The 22,337-nt window shown below is 41.9% G+C and overlaps 1 protein-coding gene, 1 long non-coding RNA gene and 1 pseudogene across 2 annotated transcripts in view; all 3 read left to right on the forward strand.

The window, feature by feature from the left end:
- ZNF382 (zinc finger protein 382) overlaps window positions 1-22,337 on the forward strand; it is a 180,781-nt gene that overhangs the window by 108,773 nt on the left and 49,671 nt on the right. The gene's annotated exons all lie outside the window — the stretch shown is intronic.
- Window positions 1-22,337, forward strand: part of LOC134732025 (uncharacterized) — a 47,619-nt gene that overhangs the window by 21,303 nt on the left and 3,979 nt on the right. Inside the window, exon 2 of the long non-coding RNA XR_010114869.1 lies at window positions 19,986-20,133. This is a non-coding gene — a long non-coding RNA (uncharacterized lncRNA). The remainder of the gene's footprint in view (window positions 1-19,985; window positions 20,134-22,337) is intronic.
- On the forward strand, window positions 12,025-12,115 carry LOC129461358 (uncharacterized; annotated as a pseudogene).

The raw sequence follows: 22,337 nt of genomic DNA on the forward strand, positions 1-22,337 counted from the left end.
GTGATACTGGCTTCATAGAATGATTAGGGAGGAGTCCTTCTTTTTCTGTCTTTTGGAATAGTTTCAGTAGATTAATTAAGAACTTAATTAATTAAGAACTTAATTTCAAAGAAGTACCAGTTCTTCTTTGAGTGTCTTGTAGAATTCAGATGTGAATCCATCTGATCCTGGACTTTTTTGTTGTTGGCAATTTTAAAATTATTGATTCTATCTTGCTGTTTGATATTGGTCCATTCAGGGTTTCTATTTCTCCCTGATTTCATCTAGGAAGGTTGTATATTTCCAGGATTTCTCCATTTCCTCTGGATTTTCTAGTTTATATGTATAAAAGTGTTTTTAGTACACTTGAATGATCTTTTGTATTTCTGTGGTGTCAATTGCAATCTTTCCAGTTTTATTTCTAATCGAGCTTCCTTGGATTTTCTCTCTTCCTTTCTTGATTAATCTTGCTAATGGTCTATCAATTTTGTTGGTCTTTTCAAAGAACCAGCTTTTTGTTTTCTTCATCTTTTGTATCTTTTTTTGGTTTGTTTTAGTTTCATTTAGTTTTGTTCTGATCTTTGTTCTTTCTTTTCTTCTGCTGTGTTTGGGTTTAGTTTGTTTTTGTTTCTCTAGTTCCTTGAGATGTGACATTAGGTTGTCAATTTGTGCTCTTTCAGACTTTTTGATGTAGGTATTTAACGCCATGAACTTTCCTCTTAGCACTGCTTTTGGTATCTCAGAGGTTTTGATAAGTTGTATCAGTATTATTCATTTCAAAGAATTTTTAAATTTCCATCTTGATTTCATTGTTGACCCAAAAATCATTCAAGAGCAGATTATTTAATTTCCATGTATTTTTATAATTTTGAGGGTTCGTTTTGGAGTTGACTCCCAGTTTTATTCCACTGTTGTGTCTGAGAAGATACTTGATATGATTTTGATATTTTTAAATTTGAGACTTGTTTTGTGGCCTATCACATGGTCTATCTTGGAGAGTGTTCCATGTGCTGACAAGAAGCACATGAGAATGTACATTCTACAGTTGCTGGGAAGAGTGTTCTGTAAATATCTGTTAAGTCCATTTGTTCTAGGGTATAGGTTTTTTTTTTTTTTTGTATTTTTAGTAGAGACGGGGTTTCACCGTGGTCTTGATCTCTTGACCTCGTGATCCGCCTGCCTCGGCCTCCCAAAGTGCTGGGATTACAAGCGTGAGCCACCGCGCCCGGCCTAGGGTATAGTTTAAGTCTATTGTTTCTTTGTTGACTTTCTGTCTTGACCTGTCTAGCACTGTCAGTGGAGTATTGAAGTCCTCCACTATTATTGTTTTGCAGTCTATCTCATTTCTTAAGTCTAGCAGTAATTGTTTTGTAAATCTGGGAGCTCCAGTGTTAGGTGCATATATATTTAGTATTGTGATATTTTCTTGTTGGGCTAATCCTTTTATCATGATATAATGTCCTTCTTGATCTTTTTTGACTCTTGTTTTCTGAAAGTCTGTTTTGTCTGATTCAGGAATAGCTACTTCTGCTTGCTTTCGGCTTCTGTTTATGTGGAATATCTTTTTCCACCCCTTTACCTTAAGTTTATGTGAGTCCTTATGTGTTAGGTGAGTCTCTTGAAAACAGCGGATACTTGGTTGGTGGATTTTTTTTTTTTTTTAACCATTCTGCCATTCGGTATCTTTTCAGTGGAGCATTTAGGCCATTTACATTCAATGTTAGTATTGAGATATGAGGTACCATTCTATTCATCATGCTAGTTGTTGCCTTAATACCTTGTTTTTTTCACTGTTTTATTGTTTTATGTGAGATTTATGCTTTAAGGAGGTTCTATTTTGGTGCATATCAAGCTTTTGTTTCAAGATTTAGAATTCCTTTTAGTATTTCTTATAGTGCTGGTTTGGTAGTGGCAAATTCCCTCAGCATTTGTTTGTCTAAAAATGACTTTATCTTTCCTTCATTTCTGAAGCTTAGTTTTGATGAATACAAAATTCATGGCTGACAATTATTTTGCTTAAGGAGGCTAAAGATAGGATTCCAATCCCTTCTGGCTGGTAAGGTTTCTGCTGAGAAATCTGTTAGTTTGATAGGATTTTCTTTATAGGCTACCTGATGCTTTTGTCTCACAACTCTTAAAATTCTTTCTTTCACGTTGACTTTAGATAGCCTGATGACTATGTGCCTTGGTGATGATCTTTTTGCAATGAATTTCCCAGATGTTTTTGAGCTTCTCATATTTGGATATCTAGCAAGGCCAGGGGAAGTTTTCTTCAATTATTTCCTCAAATAAGTTTTCTGAACTTTTAGACTTCTCTTCTTCCTCCAGAACACCAGCTATTTTTAGTTTTGGCCATTTTACAGAATCTCATATTCTTGGAGACTTTGTTCATTTCTTTTGATTCTCTCTTCATTATCTTTGTCTGTCCGGATTAATTAGAAAGCCTTGTCTTTGAGTTCTGAAATTCTTTCTTCTACTTGTTCTAGTCTGTTGTTGAAACGTTCCACTGCGTTTTGTATTTTCCTAATGTATCTTTCATTTTCAGAGGTTCTGATTGGTTTTTCTTTATGATAGCTATCTCTCTGGAAAATTGTTCATTCTTATCCTGAACTCTTTTTCCATTCTTTATGTTGGTTTTCATCTTTCTCTGGCATCTCCTTGAGTAGCTTAATAATCAACCTTCTGAATTCCTTATCTTGTATTTAAAGATTCCATCTTGGTTTGCATCAATTGCTGGGAAGCTAGTGTGATCTTTTAGGGGTGTTACAGAACCCTGTTTTGTCATATTACCAGAATTACTTTTCTGGTTCCTTCTTATTTGGGTAGACTATTTCTTCAAATTATTCTTGAATTTAATTTTGATTTGACTGTGTGTGTGTGTGTGTGTGTGTGTGTGTGTTTGATGGAGTCTCACCCTGTTGCTCAGGCTGGAGTGAAATGGCGTGATCTCGGCTCACTGCAACATCCATTCGAGGCTGACCTCAGCCTCCCAAATGCTGGGATTACAGGTGTGAGCCACCACACCCGGCTGACTGCAGTTTTTTTTTTTTTAATTTCTTTTTTTCCCTCTGAATGATATGACTTTAATGTTTATAGTTTATTATAGCCTAATTTGATTCTTGGTGCTTTTAGGGGTGAAGACTCTCTCTGTATGAGTTCCTTAGTCATAGAGAGTCTTTGTGCTCTGGCTATTCCAGATGCTAGTTATAATATTTATGTACTTGGTGTGTGGGCAAGTTTACTATCTCCTATGGGGTTGGAATAACAAGGATCTCTTGAAGCTTATTTTATTCTCTTATGGTGTACATTTTTTTTTTTTTTTTGAGACGGAGTCTCGCTCTGTCACCTAGGCTGGAGTGCAGTGGTGTGATCTCAGCTCACTACAAGCTCCTCCTCCTGGGTTCATGCCATTCTCCTGCCTCAGCCTCCTGAGTAGCTGGGACTGCGGGCTCCTGCCACCATGCCTGGCTAATTTTTTTGTGTTTTTAGTAGAGACGGGGTTTCACCATGTTAGCCAGGATAGCCTTGATCTCCTGACCTCGTGATCTGCCTGCCTTTTGCCTCCCAAAGTGCTGGGATTACAGGCGTGAACCACTGCACCTGCCCATTGTGTACACTTCTTTTATTTATTTAATTTTCCTCCACTATTTTATTTTGTGAGTTGATGACTTAGGCTTCAGGCAAGGGGGAGAGATATTCCTGGGTAGGCACTAGTTGTAGCTAAAGCAGGTGGGTAGATGTAATACCTAACGATGGGAAGAAGTTCCAGTCTTGATGAAGTTGGCTAGGGTAGTTCCCAATTTGATGTGCTGAGGTTTTATCAGAGTGACGGGTGGGAGCTACCTCATCTCCCCTGCTAGGCCAGCAGGAAAGCTATCCACTTTCCAGCCTCACTCCTGTCCCAGTGTTCCAGCTATTCAGATCAGACAAGCACCTCTTTTCACTGTAAAAATGTTTATATTCCAAGTAGAGGAGTTGTGACTGCCTTTCATGCAAACCTGAATCTGGGGAGTGCTCCTCCTGTGGAGATGCTGTCACCTGAATTGTTCTAGGAAGGCCATCTATAGGTGCATACATGCTGCATTCCTGTGGGAGAAGCCCCAGCTGTGTCTGCAGTAGTGTACTGGAGGGGACAAGGACCCCTTCTCCAAGATGCTTCATGATCACAGAGGCTGCCTGCCTGTTGGGGTAGAAGTGTAGACTTTCCCTGCTGTGCCCAGCACCGCAATTGTGTCTCTGCTGTAAGAAACTCCTCACCAGCAGAAAGATCTGGGACTCAAGGTCTGCTGTTCAGAATTTTTTTGTCCCACAGGGTGTTCCCTTGATGTGGTGCTCTCCCTCTTCCCCTAGGAATGGGACTTTATGAGAGCCAGACTACAGTGATTGTTATTGTTCTTCTAGGTCTAGCCACCCAGTGGGGCTACTGACTCTGGGCTAGTGTCTGCAAGTGATCCAGTGATGTGACCTGACTTCAGGTCTCCCAGCAGTAGATAGCAGCACAAGCCCTGATGGTGGTGATGGGAGTGACGCAGACTCTGTGAGATTCCTTGGTTTTAGATAGGCTTAATGTGATGGCTTTCTTGTATGCTGGTTATAATTTTAGTGAACTTATTATGTGGACAGACTTAGGCCCTCTGGTAATAGCTGAGGTCATGCAGTTGATTTCTCCTTACTGGGTGCAGTGTTATTCTACTTAGAGGTGCCATAATGGACTGTGTCAGTTGGCTCCAGCCAAGAGGTGGCACTTGCAGAAGAGCACCAGCCACAGTAGTAGCAGTGGGATTTGAGCTTGCCCTAAGTTTTCTGGGGGAAGTATTCTGATTTCTCAGGCAATGAGCAGGGCTATAAAGCTCCCAAAAGTTTATGTCGTTTGTGTTAAGCTACCAGGGCAGGTGGAGGGGCACAACCAGGTGGGAGCAGGGTTAGATGGATCTGAGGGTCTAAGCTCTGACTCTCCTTCAGAAGGGCCCTTCCTGTGAGGGTTTGTGGGGTGATTTCAGGCTGCAGGGGTAGTGTTCCAGAGGGGAATAGAACTGCCCCTGCTGCACAGAAGAGTTTGCAAAGGGAGTGGGGAGTAGCCAGTGGCAGTACGCCTCACCCAGCTCCCACACAGTTGGTGAGGCCAATCTAATTCCCACAGTGCTCCACTAACAGCAGCAGGTTTAGATTCAGGTAGTCTGCACACAGAGCTGAGACCTGCCCCAGGCCATCAGCTTCCCCACAGAGATAGCAACCTCAGCTTTCAGGCTACGCTCCTTCCCGCCTCCCCACAAGGCCAGTGCCCAGCTCCTGTGTTCACTTGTGTCTGCAGTGCACTTCCTGCTCCCTGCCACTTCCCCCTGCCACTGTTCTGGTCAAAGGAGTTCTTCCCCACTTGAGATCATACCACAAAATTTAGTTGGGAGCTTCTTTCACCCTGTGACCCCTCCCTGAGCTTGTTGGCTGACTTCTCCAATGGCCCCTATAAGATATAGTCAGGAATGTCTTTCCTTGGTTCATGCTGGAAACTGGGAATGCCTACAAGTCACTTTCTGCTGCTGCTTCCATTTTTATAGTTCATATTGCTCTGTAAATCCATTCCAGTTCAGGTAGGGTTAAGGCCTTCTCTCATGGTCTGGATTTTCAGATTCCTTGGTAGGGATGTGTACTCTGGAGGCTGACTCTCTCCCTCTCATACTCAGGACTTACAGTTTTTCACCAGTCTCATGGAGTAGGCTGCAGCCTGCCACTTTTTTCAAAGAATCTGTGGATTCTTTAGGTTTTTCTGTTAAGTTCCTGCATTGGTTCTTGGGGAAAAGAAAAATCATAGTGTGAAACTCTACACACTATTCTGTCCTTCCAGGTGGGAGAGGCATGCTAATACTGCCTCTAGTCTGCCACCTTGGAAAAAAAATCCATTTTGGATTAAAAAAAAACTTTTTAAAGGAAAGAGAATGAAATTTACTAAATGCTAGAAAAGAACGAACTTGAAAAAGAGGAAGAGGAAAGAAGGAAACACTAGAAATCATATATATCTGAGAAGTACAAACTAAATGATGAGAAACTAGATGAGAAAATTGGGACATTCCCTTGATTCAGTGAGGAATAGCCATGACCACCAAGGTGAGACCATCAGCTATCATATTTGCAGTTGTTTTCTGTGTCATTTCAGCCCTATAGTTATAAAAAATACTTGAGTGATTTGGGGGTAAACTTAGTCAATAGAAAGCTATCCTCTTAGTCTGACTGTTGCTTTACATCCAAATCCCTGTCAGCTATTTAGGGTAGCATGAGAATCCCAGGCCTTAAAATTCAAGTTTCAGCTAGTTTGCCTCCACAAGGCTTGGGAGACAAACCAAAGCCTTTGGGGAGTGTGTGTGTGCGTGTGTGTGGGTGTGTGTGTGTCTCTGTGTGTACCAGTACACATTGTACAATATTTCTCTGTGATGATTTGGGTGAAAATCTCATGCATATTTGCCAATAGTTGTGGTCCCATCACTCCTTGTTGGATATGGAGCATTGTTATATGATCTTGTCCACAGCCTTTGGTGGGTCAGATTATGAAATCATAACTCTTCAAAGAAAATCTTTGAGGGCAGGATGTAAAGTCCACTGGAAATTACTAGGAAATATGAGGAGCTCTGAGTTCTGTTCTTAATTTTTCCAAAGCCTCACCCTATGACTAGAACAAGAGACTTCAGTGTTTGCTGGTGAACAATCTGTCAGTTTGGACACTTAAAAATTTCTATGGAGTAAAAAGAAGTGGTCACATTTACGCATGTCACCACCAGTAGCAAAGTAGGTCCTGAGTCCTATGGCAGCTTCTTCCTGACCTAAACCCCATTTGAGGACATCTGGGAACCCAGATACCCTGATTTCTTTCATTCATTCAGCAGCATTACTGGATTTCAGTCCCCATGGGAGCTTCAGGAATGGCTGGGAATAGCCATTTTCTCCACTTCAAGCAGTGAAGAAAATGTGCTCCTTGCTATAGGCAGGAACAGCAGAAGTCTTAAAAGGTTTTAGATCTCAGTTCTCAGCACATGTTTACTTCACAGAGCAGTGTTTACTTCACAGCAGGCGATCAAGTAATGTTAAAGTTGAAAGAGGATCTGACTCTCAGGGTGCACAAAGGTTTGACAATTTTCTTTAGACATTATTAGATTCTCTCTAGTGTATATGCTTTTTTTTAAAAAAAATAAAAACAAAAAACAATCCTGGAATGCTTAGAATCCCAGAATTCTGGGAAACAAACAGAAAATTATCAGGTTGGAGTGATTCTGCTTCATGGCTCTCCATAGATAATTTAAAAGTGCATGGTTCTGTGGTTGGTCAAGCCACAGTTGAGTTCCTTAGAGACCAGTGAGGAATGCATATTTAAGGCATGATGGTGATCAGGCCTGTTCTAAAGTGAGTTATGGTGCTAAACACTGCACCACAAGCACACATGATGGAAGTCTATCTTTGAGCTTGGAGTTAGTCCACCCTCCCTTCATATGGTGAGCTCTAAACTGCTTTGCAGTGAAGAAAACATTCTTAATAAAGAGCCCCACATGAGGAAGGGATGCCCACGGTGCCCTCAGAGAAGTCTGCTGTGACTCCAGAGGCTGTTAACATGCCTGGTTGCACCCTCTTGGAGACCACGTCCTTTTCTCCAGAGCACAGACCTTGCTGTGCATGGAAACAATTACCCATGTCTTCCTAGGCTTCATCAGTGCTGGGATTGGGTGTATTTTTATTCACTACTGAGTCCCTAGCACCTAGCATAATGTCTGGCACAAAGTCAACACTAAGCACATAAATGAACCAGAGCTTTCACGAATGAACATGCGCTATCATTCTAGATGTAAGAGTCATAGTATCAAGGTGTCACTCAGAATACCTGCTGCTATTAGCTCTGTTGAGTTGCAATTCTGCTCACTCCTTCCACTATTAAAAGAAAACTAAAGGAGGTATATGTATTTATGTATGCGTGTGTACACACATTTGTATTATATATACATATATGTATATGAGGCATATATACACACATTCATATATTCATACATTCATATTCATATTCATTCATATATGTGTGCATACATCTACATACATGCCTATATATGTGTATATATGGCAAAGTCATAAAAGCAAACAGCAAATTGAGACAAATACATGCAGTAAATATGAAAATATATAATATCCTTATTGTATCATGGGGAATATCAGCTAAGTAAAATGGAAAGAGAAAGAAAATTTGCTATTTCAAAGTTAATAGTAGCCTCTTTGTATATAATATGGCTGCACATTGGGATTATCTTGGAAGATTTAAAACATTCTGATGCCTGGATCTGACCGGAAGGTTCTGATTTAATTGGTATGGGGCATGGCCTGGACACTGAGTTTTCAAGATCTCTCCAGGTGTATTAGTCTGCTCAGGCTGCCATAACAAAATGCCACTGTGTGGATTAAACAATGGAAACTTATTTTCTCACAGTTCTGGAGGATAAAAGTCTAAGACCAAGGTGCTGGCAGGGTTGCTTTCTGGTGAGGACTCTTTTTCTTAGCTTGCAGGTGGTTGTCTCTGTGTTGTGTCCTCACATGGTCTTTCTTCTGTGTGAATGGAGAGAGAGTTCTGGTGTCTCTTCCTCTTCTCATAAGGACTCTAGTTCTGTTGGATCAGGGCTCCTCCCTTATGACCTCATTTAACCTTAATTACTTCTTTAAAGTCATTATTTCCAAATGCAGTCACACTGGGTGTTAGGGCTTCAACATATGAATTTTGGGAGGACACAATTCAGTCCGTAACATCAATGTGGAGCTAAGGCAGCAAAGCATTGTTCTAGGGGCAGACAGCAAATCATTTTGAGGAGATTCTGTGACTTCTGTGAGAAACCACTCTGAATCTAAGGCAACTTGTTATCTCTTGCCCTAGAAATGCCTCAGGGAAGGAGGACCTTTCCTTGTGATTTGACAGAAGATCACTGTGGAGAGGGAATGAGGGTCCTTTCATAAGGAATGGGATCAAGATTTGGACCCCTATTTTTTTGATAGACAACCTTCTAGCAGATTGAGATGATCTCAATGAAGGTCACTAGCAAGAAAAGATCCTAAATGATCCCAAGAAGAATCTTTCGTGAGAGAAGAGGGAGTCTGGTAATCTGGGCCCAATGTGAGGCCATGTTTATAGCAGCAATTATAAAAACAGTGGCTGATTGCCCCAGGACTCTTTTACCTGAAGTAATTTTGTTGGTCTGGCTCAATGTATTTGGCTTCAAAGTAGGTGACATTCAGTGATGGATAGTCCCACCAGGGTGTCATGGGTGGGAGAACATTGGTTCTCTAATGGAAAGATGAATAGTAGTTTGGCAACAAACAGTAGATGTGCATCCTTCTTCCAGCTCAGGTATGAGCTCCTTGAGGGCAATGACTGTGCTTGGCTGCACAGTTTCAACATTCTTTGAAGATATTGAGTGTAATTAATGATCAGTTCACTGCAGTCTTCTCAGCTGAGGCTTGGCCTTAGACTCTCAGTTTCCCTGCCTCCAAATTATTTTCTTGGACTTGTGAGTGATAAGTCATTGGAATGGAAGAAAGTCTTTATACACAAGTACCTTCTATGTTCTGAAAGAGAAAGGTAAGAGGTGCCTCAGCCTTGGTGTTAAGCCTGTGAGACCCTTTGAGCCATGGGGGCAGAGGCTGCTGGCACTCGCCCTGGAAGACAGAATTTAATCCAGGTCTCAGCCATCCTTGAAGTCTTTTGCATGCTCTTAGTGAGTCTGTGTGAGCATCACTTCAGATGTGGTGAGAAGCTTACATGGAAACTATTACATGAAAACATTTCATTTAGTTGGGGGACTGTTTGGAAAAATCCTATTTTTTTTTGAAGGAACAAAGAGAAGTTGATGAAAAGATTTGAGGTTATAATGACCAAAGTCTCCACTGCCTTCCTTCCCTCCCCTCCCCTTCTTCCAAAATGAGAGAAAAGAAATAAAGCTAGAGAAATATCTTGAATATAATAAGTCTGGCAGGCCAGGCTTTTAGTGAGGATAGCGTGTCCTTGTAATACCTTTTAATTATAGCTGTATAATTATAAATAGGAAAGAAATTAAAAGATGAAAATGTGGTTTGTAATGAAATTACCATAAATACCATGGCAAACTTTAAAGTCGTCATGCAAATTCATAATACAAAAACATGAATGTGGAAGTTAATTTCTTCTAAAACTAGAAATTAAAATTTTGTGGACTCATGGTCTTCCCTGTTAGCTTGGCATTTCCTCCTGAGTACACATAAGCACTATTAGTTATGCAGACATAAACAGACCTTTAAAGAGTTAGTGTCCTGTTTGGCAACCCTTATGTTCTCCAGGCCACTTGGGCAAGCTGACATAGAAATGACTCAGGTTCCAAAGACAAATGGTGGAGACATGAAAAGAAAGCTAGTCCAATTGCCTGGACGTTTTCAATTACTTCTCCGTTTGGAAGGAGGCATGTGTTTTGTTTGTGATGCACGAGTTTATCTAGCCCTCTTTATTTAAAAGCCCATTTTACTTCCCATTGAACTGACACATTTTCATGATTGAGGATAGGGGATCATAATTGCAAATTGCTACATTGGTCCTGAGGCCAAAACTCAAGGTAGTAGACTGGAGACTTAGACAGCTTACATCATCCTTTAGTGCCTTCATGCTTCCCACAGGCTAGCTCCTGTTTGTTGAAATACTGCTCATGGGGTCAATATCATGAGGTCAACTTCCTAAGCTTGTTCCTTAGCTGCACACTACTAAGACATCTTAAAAATGTGAAACCTTGATTCAAAGAGAGATCAAATAAGTGAGTCTGGCTCACTCACTATTGCAGACCTTTCTCTGACATTGTGAAAATGCTTAACACATGTACAAGTGATGGTAACTTGTGCCCTCTTTTTGCATATGAAAGAGACTTTTTTCTTTTTCTGAACCAAGAACAATTATTTTGCCATTTTAAAAAATACCATTGGCTTATGGGCTAGCACAATCAATTAAGAGGTATAATTTTATGCCTCTGCTATGAATAAGAGGTTATGCTGTGATAGCTATCTAAAGATAGGACAGCAAAGTAAATTTGAGGATGCCAAATAGAAAAAGATATTGAGGAAAAAAAGGGGTAAATTGGAGAAGGCCTTGTATACTGGACTTTTTTTTTTTTTAAATATAGATAAGGAGACCCATGGAAGGTGTTTAGGCGAGGAAGTGACATGACAAAAGTGGTATTTTGGGATAAATTGAAAGAGAATAAGTAGGAAGGTGTTCACTGCCTGCCCTGTAGATTCTGTGGGAGCAGGAACACAGTGGCAACCTCCTGGCCTTAGTGTGATTCTGTGGGAGCCCAGCTGTTGGGAAGCAACCACTAGGGCTGGGTAGAAGGTCTGGCTCTGAGAATTCTCTCCTCCCTGCTCTCACTGTCTCCACCCAGTGGGCCAGGAGATTTCAAGTGAGGGATGTTACCCTCCAAGCAGAGCAATACCCCAGGTGGAAGGAAAGGGGGTTCTTGGAGGGCAGAGGCACCTGGCTGGGGATGTTTGCAGCTGTGTGTCATAGTGGAGGTGAAGTTTGAAATGGCCTCGAGGGATTGATCACATTTCTCCATACCCCTTTTTAAACTCTGAGGAAAGGATCAATCTAAGACCTAGGTGACTTCGATTGGCCCCTCCGTCCAGAGCCACTGTGCTAGCCAAGCCAGCAGATGTGCTGAATACATCATGGGGGAAAAATATGGATAAATAGAGGAATTTGATTGCTATAAAATGAAGATAAGCTGAGCAACCTATAGCAAAGGAAGTTGGAATTAGTGGACCAGAGACATAAGAATATAAAACAAACATAAATAGCCACAAAGGGGGGAAAAGATAAAAATATCAGAAATAGCAAAGAGAAATGAGCATCACAAAGAATATTCAACTAGAGAAGTGGGTAATAAGAAAGCAATAGATGAAATGAAGAACTCAATAACGGGATTGAAGAGCAAAATGTAAACCTTGGATTAACTAATCAATGACCTGGAAGTCTCAAACCCCTAGGCAGCAGTAAGAAAGAGAAGGACTGCAGTGTTTTTGAAAGGACAAAAGGTCAGCACTACCCCTGACAAGGATGGAAGAGGCCCTCAGGCCTAAAAATTAAAAAAAAGAAAAGATGTGGACTTCATGAAAAAGAGAATTAAATGATATGGAATACAGAAATAGAAATGTCAACATGATAAGAATCTCAGAATGAGCCTGGGCAAACATGGTGAAACCCCATCTCTATAAAAAAATGAAAAATTAGCTGGATGTGGTGGTGCATGTCTGTGGTCGCAGCTACTCAGGAGGCTGAGGTGGGAGGATTGCTTGAGCTGGGAAGGTCGAGGCTGCGGTGAGCAGCAATTACACCACTGCACTCCGGCCTCCAGCCTAGGTCACAGAGCAAAACCCTGTCTCAATTAAAAAAAATAAAAATAAAAAAAAATAAAGTCTCAGAATGAGAAAGAAACAATGAACAGCAGTGGAGAACTATTTTCTACATAGAAATACAGTTAAAAGCTTTAGATTGAAGGGGCTTCTCCAGTGTTGTACAGTAGAGATAAGAAAAAAAAAAATCAACACCTAGATACATTACATTATCAGGAAATTTAAGAACTTAAAAGAAGATTCCTGAGAGAAAGAGCAAATGATCTTGAAAGGAACAGGAATAAGCTGTCATGACACTTGTCAATAGCAACACCGGATGCAAGGAGACAGTGCAGCCATACTTCCAAAGCACGAGAATGTTGCTCCTGGGTTTTATCACAGATACATTATCACTGAAATGCAAGGGATGAAATGAAGATATTCTTAGGGATGCAAGGTCTGAGAATGTTTATCTTGCAAGGACATGCTTTGAAATGCTGCTGTAGGACAAAAGATCATTCTAGGAGGATGTTAAGAATATTGGAAATGTGTTAGTCAGTGCCCAGTCGGGAAGACAGAAATAATTTTAGATTATTCAAACTGAAAGGGATTTAATGTGGGGCACTGATTCTAAAGATGTTTGGAGGAGCAAAAGGGAAAGGGTGTTCTACCCAGAGCTCAGGGAGCTGCTAGCATACCTGGGAGAGAGTGTATGAGCCACCTTCACTGGGGTCACTGCTGGAACCACGGAGCCATTTTCCACCAGTGCCACTGAAACCACAGGGCTGGCATTGAGCAGGAGCCACCTACTTCTGCTGCTGCAGCTGAGGCACTGCCAGAAACAATGGCCCCAACCTTGTTTCTACTTGCCAGTCAAGTGCAGTTCCCCCAGATTGGCAGAACCAAATTTAACTTTAGCTGTCAAGGAAGTCTGGGGAATGTGGCTTTCTGCTTACCTGTCTTCCAGAGGAGAATATAGGAGAGTGAGTATGGGGCTAAGGGCCAACAGATAAATATCTGACCTCGGAGCTAAGGGTCTGTAAACAAACTAGAAAAGTTAATTCTTGTCCAATTAAAGGGAACAAAGACAGAAGACAAGAAAGGCACACCCATTACAATCTAGAACAAAAACTGACAATACCAATATGACCAATACCATCATGACCAACTAAAGCAACTGTAAGATACCACTTTATGGACATCAGAAAAGCAAATATTATAAAATTGAATGATTCCAAGTGTTGGCAAGAATTTAGGGGAAAAAAAGGCATGGGAGAGTTAACTGGTACAGACACAATCCAGCAATACTTAGAGAAACCAAGGGTGTGTTTATATCCTGTATGATCCATCCAACTGACACCTGGGAATATATACCAGAGAAATGCCTGCAACATATCCATAAAGGGCCATAATCAATTATGTCCCCCGCTACCTTTTATGTGGTAGCAGACAGGTAGATGAGAAATTAGGTGTCTATTACTAGGAAGTTGAATAAACAAAATTTGATGGGGTACGTACTATGGAATATACACCAGGTATGTAGGAACACTATGGATAGACAAAAACATAGTGATAGGTAAAAATACAGATGATTCCCAACACAGGATGTTTCGACTTAGATGTTTTGACTTTGTGATGGTTGGACATTGATACACATTTAGTAGAAACCATACTTCCAGTACTCATACAATCATTGTGTTTTCTGCTTTCAGTACAGTATTCAGTAAAGTATATGAGCTGTTCAACACTTTGTTATATAATGGGCTTTGTGATAGATAATTTTGCTCAACTGTGGGCTAATGTAAGTGTTCTAGGCTAAGCTGTGATGTTCAGTAGGTTAGGTATATTAAATGCATTTTCAATTCACAATATTTTCAACAGTAACAGGTTTATCAGGATGTAACCCCACCGTAAGTCAAGGAGCATTGGTGATAAAAAGTAGAATGAGACTTTTAGCACAATTTACTATGAAAAATAACACACATACACAAAAATCACTACATGGCTTTTAAGAATAGTGCAGTGGGTTGAATGGTATGTCCACATTCCCAAAAGATATGTCCACATTCCCAAATTTGTGAATGTGATTTTTTGGGTAAATGGAGTCTTTGCAGATGTAATTAAGTAAGAATCTCGAGATGAGATCATCCTGGATTATCTAGGCAGACTTTAAAATCCAATGACAAATGTTCTTATAAGAGACACACAATAGAGGCAGAGGACTGTGTGAAGACAGACAGAGATTGGAGTGATTTACAGGTTGAATGTACACAACAAGTATACAAATGTATACAGAAAGCAGACCTTTGGCTAAGATTAGCTTTACGGCACAGATAAACTTACAAACTGTATTATTTATAAGCCACAAGCCGAGGAACACATGGAGGCACCAGAAGCTGAAAGAGGCAAGGAATGGAATCTTCCCTGGAGCCTCTGGAGGTTGTGTGACCCTGCCAACACCTTGATTTTGAGACCTCTGCCTTCCAGAGCTATGAGAAAATAAATTTCTGTGGCTTTAAATCACCAAATTTGAGAAAATTTGTTACAGCAGCCACAGGAAGCTAATGCAGATAGCTATCCAAGAACATACATTGGTACACATTAGAGTGTCTATGGTGAGGAAGGTTAGGGGAGTGGAGCGGATGAAAATGGGTAAAAATAAAATGAAAACATGAGTCTTGCACAAATTAATGAGACAGCCTGCCACAACTGAGGCATATGACCAACTCCATGTACCTGAGGTTTTAAAAATGTAATTTCCCATTTCAATTTGCCATTTCCTTTGAATTCTAGAAGGATTATATATTTTCTATCTTTGCTAATTAGGATTTCTTACTTTCGAAGAATAATCTGGTCATGGACTGTATATTTGTCCATAAAGTTTCCTGATTTTCATGATAATTGTTTTTAATAATAATTTCATAATTGGATGAGCTCTTCACATATAAGATTATTAGCTATAAATATATTAGCATATATAAGCTACAAATATATATTATATGTCATATTAGCTACAAATGTACAGTATTAAGTCTGTTGCTTAGCTTTTTCCTTCTGGGTGATATATTTTTGATCTACACAAGTCTGGAATTGTTATGTAGTTAAAAGTGTAACAGAGCGTTCTTTACAAGTTTACCTGTGCCATAAAGCAAATCTTAGGCAAAAGTCTGCTTTCTGTATACATTTATATACTTGTCTGTGTACATTTAATCTATAACTCACAGTAAAAGCAATTTAGCAGAGAAGGAAGTGATTGGTCTTGATTTGAAATCCTCCCAAATAAAATCTCTGCGACAAATAATGGCCCTAAGAAGCTGTTGGCTGGCATTTATGGTGAAATTTCATTTGTATGTTTCATTCTTCATTCATTCATATCCTTTAATAAAATGTGAATTTGAGAGCTTCTTTGGGCAAATGCTATTGATATAGACAAGATAATAAATAAGGACATAGGCAATGACGGCCCATGGCCTTCAACTTCAACAATGAAGATAATTCAAATGTGGGTTCCCTAGAACATGAATTTTTGTTGGTTTGCAATCCTTATTTCCTACAATTCTGCTTGGCCTCAAGAATTGAGACTCCACCTCCATGCTCTTTTCTGACTAGTTCCTAATGGTTCCGAATTGAACTGTGACTGCTGCAACAGGTTACCACAAACTTCGTGGTTTAAAACAACACAAATTTATTCTGTTAGAGTTCTGGAGGTCAGGACCATGAAATCAGTTTCCCTGGGCTAAAGTTACAGTGTGAGCAGGCCTGGTTCCTTCTGGAACTCTCAGGAGAAACCGCTTTCTTGCCTTTTTCAGCATCTAGCAGCTGCTTGTATTCCTTGGCTTGCGACCCTTTCCTCCATCCTGCAAGTGTATCACTCCCATCTCTGCTTCCGTCATCACATCTCCTCCTCTGACTCGAAGTCCTCCTGTTCTGCTCTCAAGAGGACCTTGTGATTACATCACGCCCACCTAGATGATCCAGGATACTCTCCCTATCTCAGCACCCTTAACTTAATCACATCTTCATGTCCTTTTTGCTAGATATGATAACATTTACAAGTCCGGGGATCAGGATAGGGACACATTTGGGGGCTGTCATTCATCCAGCCATAGTTCCTGACCACAGTGAGGCATACATTCTGAATTTCGGTCCCACAACACTGAAGGGCCTAGATGTGCTGTGTTGCAATGAGCAATCCTGTGCTATGTGTGGGGTGAGTACTAGGGCTGCTGTGAGCCCACCAAACCACAGGCTTCCTCAAGACCTGTCGTGTTGGGTCACATTATAGAATTAATGTTCCTCCTGGGGTTCTTTTCCTGTTTATGACCTCAGGTCCACTGCTGGCCTAACCTTGGCAGCCTCCTACTCTGGTGGGCTGCATGGTGTCACCCCATTATCAGCCAAAACGGCCAGGGGACTGGCTATGAGTCACCATGATGCCTCTACTGACCACAGTGGATGAGACCTCTGGATTTGGGCATCAGCTGTTTTGCAGCCCACATTTTTCTCCTCTGTGCTTGGTCACATTACAGTCACAGTATTATTACTGTTGGCCATTCTTGAGGACCAGGGTCACAGCCTGCCCTATCCTGCTTTGTCCTGGCTCTTCCGTCATAAGTGATGACAGCTTGCAGCCAAACTGTGAATGCTGTCCTGGGAAATCTCTCTGAAGGTTTCTATATCTCTAAAGCTATAGCGTGAGGTTACAGTCAGCCCGCCTGGGGTCTACAGAGGTTGGATAGCAGTGACAGGAGATTACCTTGGCGAACTGCACACTGGGGTCTTCTTCCACACTGTTCCCTCTTTCTTTTGAGGACCTGTCCTCGCTCCGAGTATTAGGTAGCTATTGCTGTGTTACAAATTACCCCCAAACGTAGCAGTTTAAAACAAACATTATCTCACAGCTTCAGTGGTTAGGAATCTATATGTTCTGGCTATAACTTCCTGTTCTTCACAAACCTACAGTTAAGGTATTGGCCAGGGCTGGGGTCATCTCAGTGTTCAACCGGGATTGGATCTGCTCCCAAGCTCACTCACATGGCTATTGGTAGGCTCAGGTCCTCACTGGCTGGGAACATTGGTCCCTTGATTTATGGGCCTCTCTATAGAGCTATTACAATACGGCAGCTTATCTTCTGCAGAATGAGGGGTGGTGGCGGTGGTGGAGGGAGAGAGAGAGAGACAGAGAGAGAGAGAGACTAAGACAGAAGCCATGATCTCTTTAATTACCTAATCTTGGAAGTGATTTTGCTTCTGCCTATTTCTATTTGCTAGAAGCTAGTCACTAAATCCAGCCCACACTCAACGGGGATGGGATTACACAGGCAGTAAGTATCAGAAGGCAGGGATCCCTGGAGGCCACCTTAGTGGTTGCCTGAAACATCCCGAGAGGAAGTCAGAGAGAATACCATCTGCTAGGAGTAAGCAGAGTTCACATGAGTTGAGAGGGGCCATAGGGACCCTGAAGATAAGCTGTGTCATGAGCACAGTTTCCTGGGACCTCGGTTGTTGTGAGCATTGACTCATACTTCCATGCACATTGCTCCCTTTCGGCCTGGGCTGCTCTCTAAGCTCTATTTTATTCCTCTGAAGCATGTAATCGCAGCTACTTGGAAGGTGGAGGCAGGAGAATCACTTGAGCCTGGGAGGCAGAGGTTGCAGTGAGCTGAGATTGTGTCATTGCACTCCAGTCTGGGCGACAAGAGGGAGACTCCATTTAAAAAAAAAAAATAATGCATTGGGTTGATGTTTGAAAATATATTACAACAGATGGGAAAGGGATGAAAACACCTGGGAATCACTGAGTCAGAACAACTCATCTGGGCATGCATAAAATGTTATCTCATTTTTTTTTTTCTGGAGTAGAAAGAACAGAGACTACAGAGCTTGATGGATCTTGTTTAAATTTCAGTTCTACCACTTACCAGCAGAATGACCTCATGTTTTTTTCCTCATTTGTAAAAATCTGGTAACAATACATAACTCTCTGGGTTGTACTGGGATTGACCAAAACAATATACAAATGCTCCTCAATTTATGATGGGGTTACATGCTGATAAACTGATCATAAATGGAAAATATCATAAGTTAAAAATGTATTTAATATACTTAACCTTCTGAATGTTGCACCTTAACCTGGACTTACCTTAATCTTGCTCAGAACACTTACATTAGCCTACAGTTGGGCAAAATCATCTAACACAAAGACTACTATAATAAGGTGTTGAAGAGCTCATATAAGTTATTGAATACTGTACTGAAAGTGAAAACAGAATGGTTGTATGGGTACTTGAAGTATGGTTCCTACTAAATGTGCATCACTTTTGCACCATCATAAAGTAAAAAAAAAAAAAAAAATTGTAAGTTGAACCATTATAAGCCGGGGACTACCTGCATGTGAAATGCTCATGGTACACTGCATGGTACCCAGGAGGAGTTCTAACTACAGAGCTCTGTACCCTTCCTTTCCCTTCATTATCCAGTTATCCGGTACGTGCATAGTGCTGACGTATCTTGGCATTGGCTAGCCAATTATCCAGAGCATCCCAGCATGCATGCAAAGAAAACTGCTCAGTGAGAATGACTGTCTTTGTAAGGAGAATGTAGGGCTGGCTCTCTGCCTGGGATGCAGGGGTCAGTGGGGCTGCCGCCAGCCGTCTGCAGTGTTAGCCAGGGAAATCAACTCACAGTCCTCCTGGCACCTACTGCTGGACTTGGGTAAACATAATTACAGCCTTTAAAAAGAGAAGAGGGAAAGCAACCAAGATCTCCACTCATCATGTAAACAGGATGTCCACTGAATGGCAGCGTGGAGATGTTTATGGTCTGTTCAGGGGACAATTGACAAAAGGCCTCTGGAAGCCTTTATTGCTGCCTGGGGCAGTGGCCTGCCAGCAGTGGTGGGGCTTGGGTTCTTCTGGGCATTGTGTGATTGTGTATGCTGAGCTTCAGCTGAGAGCTCTGGGGCTCTGTTTTCTGTAGCTGGGATGCAGTCCTTTGAGACTCTGGGTTGGTTGCCTGCCAAAGGCCCTTCATACAGATAAGGTCATTCTGGTGTCCAGTGCACAGTTTCCAGCAGGCCTCCAGTGACCTATGAAATAATGATCTTAACAACAGCCACCACTTGCAGCAAGGCAGTGGGCTAAATACTTCACATGGATTATCTGATTTACCTCTCATGATAACACTTTGCATAATTTTATCATCCTCATTTTATAGCTGAAGAGGCTCTGCAAATGTAGGCCACTGGATTTGAAGTTAGATCAGCTGGATCCTCAAACCTGAGCTTAATAGTAAGCTAGGTGAAGGCAGGGACTGTCTGTCAAGTTCAGCACGCTATCTCTAGGGCCCAGCATGTGTCTGAGAAAACATTTATTGACTAAATGACTAAAAAAAAATCTACCAAAATGCTGTCCTCCACTGACTTTCTGCAGCACATATTTTTTTTCCCCAGAGTGAGGTTGTGTTGCACTATTTGTTCCACATGTCCCTGCTTCCACCGCAGTGACCCAGGGCACACATTGGTCAATGTTGGCTGCTGTCGAGTTTTGGGTACAGACTGAGGCATAAAGGTTGTGGAGTAGTTGGACATGTGTCAAACCAAGAAGCCAAATCTTGCTTCAGTCCAGTTTTCTCTGGAATTTTAGGCAAGGAAAGCATCTTTTGGGGCCATCAAATCCAGCCTGTTCCTGAAGGAGCAGAAACAGTGAAAGCGGACACTTGTCTCAGCTGGCCTCTGTCTCTGGCATGAAATCCCTGGAGAGTGATTTTGCAGCCCCCTCTTACAGGACACAGGTGGGTTTGAGTGGAGTTGTGAAGATTGCCTGAGCAGGTTTCTCAGAAATGTCAGGAGGTGGTCCCTCTACCTTTAGAATTCTAAATAGAATTGGCCAAGACTTGAGTGAAGGGAGGAGGCAAGCTTGTTTGTAGAAAGAACTAGGGCACTGACATGCCAACTCCAGAATACGGCATGGCCCTTCTCTAAAGACTGAACTTTTACATCAGAGGGAGACACAGCCTTCAGCATTTCCCTTCTCCATTCAGGTCTCCTTGTGGAGAGACAATGAGTGGTGGCAGGAACTCCCCTGAAATGGATCTGCCTGGAGCTGAGGCCATAATTACCTCAATGTTGCTAGCATGTCACAATCAAGAGCAGGTGGTTGTTTTTAAATGGTCCAAGTTGTAGGAGTATCGCTGGAAAATAAAAAGCATTTCAAAGACTGCCCAGATTGGTGGTGTTTGTGTTGTCTGGGTGATGGTAAGATACTGGAAATGAAGAGGTGTTTTGTGTGTGTGTGTGTGTGTGTATCTTTGTTGTTGATGGTGAATTTTTTGTCATGGCAACCATTACCTTCTGAGCTATGGACTTCTGTCCCAAGATCCTGGAGCCGTAAGTTGTTGAGGTGTCCTGTTGAGACACACAAGACCTGCAGATAGGCCTGGGATTTCAGGAAGCAGTCTGCGACCAAAGGTATCCTTCAACATCCTTCTCGATGGCCTCTTTTCCTATGTTCATTCATTCCTGCACCCAGCTTGGCCTTCTATCATCTTGCTGTCCTGAAGCCCCTGGCTGTGTAGTCTAAGCTCCTACTCAAGGAGGTTTTCTCACAGGGCCCAACCCCACATAGCACAGTGGCCTTGTCCAGCCCCCCTGGCATGCTAGTGTGTGACATTCTCTTTATCTTTCTATATGAAGAGAAGTCCTAATATGAAGAGAAGTCCTATACTTGTTCATACCACTGTACATTTGGAATAGGCTAGAAGGACATTTCCTGGGCCTCTAACCACTTCTTCTGTCCACATTTCCTATACAACCTGGCTTGGCGTTTCTACTTCCAATCTGCTTGAGTCAGTGCCAGTTTTGGGGCTTGATGCTGTGCATATGTCACCTGCTTCCTGGTCTCAGGTCTGCTTATACCACCCCCCACCCCAAACACACACACACTCCCCTACATCCAAACTCTGGCTATGCTTAAAGAATCCTTCATTTAAGAGTATAAAAGTCGAGTATCGTGAGAGAAGAATGGGATGGGTTATTTTCTTTGGGTCAGTTACCTTTTAGTTTAATAAGCAATATCCAAGAGGCATGAAGATAATAGTCCCTGGTTGGAGAATCTCTTTTTTCTCACTCTTAATATTTCCCCTTTGAGTTGCCATTGGATACGTACACTCCATCAAGTCTGGAGTCCAACCTCACAGACATGGGTTTGGAGCTAAGCTTCTGCTGACTGTCACATTGGGCAGGCAGTGGGGACCACAGAAGTTCCAGGTAAGCTGATGGGATTTAAAGAACAGTCTTGGAATTAGGGATGTGGAAAGTATCAGTATTTATCTTTGGTACAGGTGACCTTCCTGCTGTGGAACCAAACATTTTCCCTCAAGAAACTCTTTTTTATTCTCAAGTCACATCAGCCATAGTCACACATGGGATCAATCCCCTACTGGTTTTTATTATTGTGGCTGGGAATTGTGAGCCAATGCACTCTACCAGCCCACTACCCGCTAGCCTTATTGGCCTATTGCAACCTACCCATGTGTGTGGCCAGGGAGGGCTACGCTCCTTCCCTCTGGTTTCTGTTTTCCCCGTGGTTTCCATGTGGCTGCTGCTGCTGCTTCCTCTCAGCTCTGCCCTGGCTCCAGCCATCTTCCCTAGCACTGGTGGTTGCTGCTTCTGCAGGGCTCTGATTCTAGGAGTTTCTCTTACAAGGCACAGCTCCACAAAGCAGAGGAGCCTTGTCCAGCCTCCCTGGCATGTTAATGTGTGACACTCTCTTTATATTTCTATATGAAGAGAGGTCCTATACTTGTTCCTGCCACTGTACATTTGGAATAGGCTGGAAAGAAATTTCCTGGGCCTCTAACCACTTCTGCCCACATTTCCTATGCAACCTTGGTTGGCGTTTCTACTTCCAATCTGCTTGAGCCAGTGCTTGAGCTTGCTGCTCCGTATACATGTGACCTGCTTCCTAGTCTCATGCTTGCCTATATAGCACAAACAC

This window comes from Symphalangus syndactylus, chromosome 13 (assembly GCF_028878055.3).
Source record: "Symphalangus syndactylus isolate Jambi chromosome 13, NHGRI_mSymSyn1-v2.1_pri, whole genome shotgun sequence".
Lineage (NCBI taxonomy): Eukaryota > Metazoa > Chordata > Mammalia > Primates > Hylobatidae > Symphalangus > Symphalangus syndactylus.